Genomic DNA, 3,697 nt, shown 5'->3' on the forward strand with positions numbered 1-3,697 from the left:
CTCCTTTTTAGGAGGAGGTACAACCACCTTCGCTAGACAACCCCATGTTCGTAAGAATGTATAGGTAGGCTTCCTACCCTTAAACAATTCATACAGGGTTTTACCAACATCTTTGCGAGGTATTTTATTGAGGATGTAATTAGCGGTGAGAACAGCATTTCCCCACATGTTCTGAGGCAACCCAGAACTGATCAACATTACGTTCATCATATCCTTCAATGTACGATTTTTGCGCTCGGCAATTCCATTAGTCTGAGGCAAATAAGATGCCGTGGTTTCATAGATAATCCCGTGTTGGGCACAGAATTCTCCAAACCGTGACTGAAATTCACCACCACGATCGCTTCTGACCACCTTAATCTTTCTGCTCAGTTGATTCTCAACCTGAGTCTTGTAATGAACAAACTTGTCTAGGGCTTCATCTTTGCTTTTCAGCAAATACACATAGCAAAACCGAGTGCTATCATCGATAAAAGTAATGAAATACTTGTTACCGGCCCGAGTTTGGACATATTTTAGATCACACGCATCAGTGTGGATTAAACCCAAAGGCTCTGTGCTTCTTTGTACGGCTTTGAAAGATGCTCTCGGCATTTTAGCCTCTACACAAGTCTCACATTTGTGTTTCTTATCAAATTGGAAAGCTGGAATATGGTCCAAGTTAATTAATCTACGCATAGAATCATAATTAACATGACCTAGTCTACCATGCCACAAAAAGGAAGACTCAAGGACATAAGCAACATGGGATTTCTTTTTATTGATAGTAGAGATAACAGTCATTACATTCATTTTAAAGAAACCATCGGTCATGTAACCTTTCCCTACATACATTCCAGCTTTAGTCAGAGTGACCCTATCAGCCTCGAAAACTAGGTGGAAGCCGTGCTTGCTCAACAGCGAACCAGAAACCAAATTCTTACGAATATCTGGCACGAACAACACATTATTCAGAGTCAACTCTTTTCCCGAAGTCATCTTCAGGACCACTTTCCCTTGCCCCGCAACATCCGAGGTAGCTGAATTCCCCATGAACAACTTTTCACCGTTAACAACTTGCTCAAAGGTAGTGAACAGCTGCCTGTCACAATAGATATGGCGTGTAGCCCCAGTGTCTACCCACCATTCTTGCGGGTTAGAACCAACCATGTTCACTTCAGATACCATAGCCGAGAGGTTAATATCGGACACTCCTGCCTCCACCTGAGCCAAGTGTGCTTGAGTGCAAGGGTTAGGTGGCTTTTTACACTCTAAAGCTTTATGCACGAACTTGTTGCAGTTGAAGCATGTACGCTGAAACTTCTCTTTCTGTTTCTTGGCAATACCACCTCTCGGTCCCAGATTGACACTCTTGTCCTTCTGTTTACCAGATCGCTTGTCAGATTGCTTGTCAGATCGCCTGTCATTCTGGTTTTTTCTCACACCGGAAGATTGACCATGCTCCATCATATTTGCCTTGGCCATATAGGAAGCCTTTGCACTCCTATCCATACCCCGATTCTCCTCTTCAATACGGAGCTTGATGAAAAGAGCCTCCAAGGTCATCTCCTTCTCCTTATTCTTGAACATGAGATAGCTCTTGAATTCTTTCCATGCTGGGGGTAGCTTGTGGATGACCGCAGCCACCTGGAATGCTTCACTCAGAATCATCCCTTGAGTCCTGATCTCGTTGAGCAAGAGCTGTAGCTCTTGGACTTGGACTGCCACAGACTTGGAGTCCACCATCATATAATCAAGGAACCGGCCCACAACAAACTTTTTGGACCCAGCACCCTCGATCTTGTAATTCCTGTCTAAGGAATCCCACAACTCCTTTGCCGACGGAGCCTCGCCATACACAGAATACAACGAATCATCAAGAGCATTCAGAATGTAATTCTTGCACATGTAGTCATGCTCTTTCCATCTGGCCACATCAATTCACTTCTAAGTGTCAGGATCGTCCTCAGCAATAACAGGTGCTTCCTCGACAAGCCACTTTGCCAAGTTCAAGGTGGTGAGATAGAACAACATCTTTTGTTGCCACCTTTTGAAGTCGACCCCAACAAATTTGCCCAGTCTCTCCACGTGAGACATTGGAACGGAGGGAATCCCAGGAATAGGAGCATGAATTGGAATAGCCACCCCGCCATTTCCATTGCCACTGACATTACCAGTCTCTTTCTCTTTGCCAGTGCCAGTAGTTTTCCCTTGCTCAGTTGTCATGTTTTTCTGAAATTAGGAACAACCACATATAAGAGAACAAATCTCAATATTAAATTGACAAGCTATACATGCATAGATTAACAATCTATCAAACAAGCTAAGTCTAACATCCCCCACAATTCCACGTAACCTGGGGTCCCAGGGGGCGTGCCCCCTAGCGGGGGTCTCAGGGGGCTGTGCCCCCTGACGGGGGTCCTGGGGGCAGCGCCCCCGGGCGGGAGTCTGAGGGCAGCGCCATCTGACTTCCCCTTCAACAAAGCAGCGTAATTTAGGTACCGGCTAACACCACATAGGCTGCGCACCAAGGCTGAGTGATTCACGCCTACCACTGGCTAATCACTTCAGGCAAGGCACACAAGGCCGCAAGCCACCTCTGGCTAATCACATGCCTAGCACCCAAATCGCCTCTACCAGGCAGATCATAATAGTGGGATCAAGGCCAGGCGATGTCAAAGCAGAAGCCAAGTAGATCACCCCAGAGGCCAACCAAAATTGATCCAAGGCCAAGCCGTGCCCGATTGCCTTAGGCCGTAGCCTTTCTGTTAATTCCATCTCCGAGCAGTGGCCATGTCGCGCACGACAGGCCATGGCCGTCGCCAAGCGGGTCTGTTATCGTATCACGTTTCGATCCATCAATCACCGGTGCTATGATAGAATTGGCTTTAGCATGTTTCATATTGATTTCTGACTTTGATTATTACCCTTCAGCTCTCTATTTTTGGATTGCTAACCTTTGCTGCCGTTCTTTTTCTCCTTTGTTCAAGGCAGTAAAACATGTTCTTAACGTAAAGTCACTTCCCTGAGGTGAGGCCCCTAAGCCCTTACAACATCCTATATTTCTACATTTTAAGATGCATCCTTGACAAAGATGTTTAGTAGTGATTCTCTTGCTCTTGCTCTCACTCTCAGTTTCTCTTGACTGTTTTGAGATACAACAAGTCTCCCTCTCTATAGATCCTCCCTCTCACAACCATCACTCACCTCACAAAAGTTTGCACATGTTTTGTGGACAAATTTTGTTTCTGTTTCTGTTTCTAAAAATATAACTAGATGCCCATTTAGGTTTTTGTGCATTTGGCTTGATTGTAAGAGAGCTCATGTGGTCCATGTCTGTACAAATTCTTGCAATATCCAGTACCTTAAAAAGATTTGATGACAATGGTTTAAACATTTGACGATTGTTTCTGTATTTCAAAGCCATATAGTACTACTATGGAGTCTTCATTTTTTTTTCCACCAAAAGCCATAGCTTACTGATAGTACATGGTCTTGGGCATAAGTTTTTGGTTGTGGTCTCTACCTCCTACTTGGCTTATTTACAGTTTTTAGCTTCATGGGATGTTGTTATGCTTAGGCTCCTTAACTTTTTTCAATGTACACAGTAAACCTTTAAGCCTTATAAATGATAAATGATTTTCTGACCATTCTATCCATTTATTTGGACTCCTTTAAGCCTTATAAATGATAAATGATTTTCTGACCATTCTATCCA

Source organism: Rhododendron vialii, chromosome 1a (assembly GCF_030253575.1).
Source record: "Rhododendron vialii isolate Sample 1 chromosome 1a, ASM3025357v1".
NCBI lineage: Eukaryota > Viridiplantae > Streptophyta > Magnoliopsida > Ericales > Ericaceae > Rhododendron > Rhododendron vialii.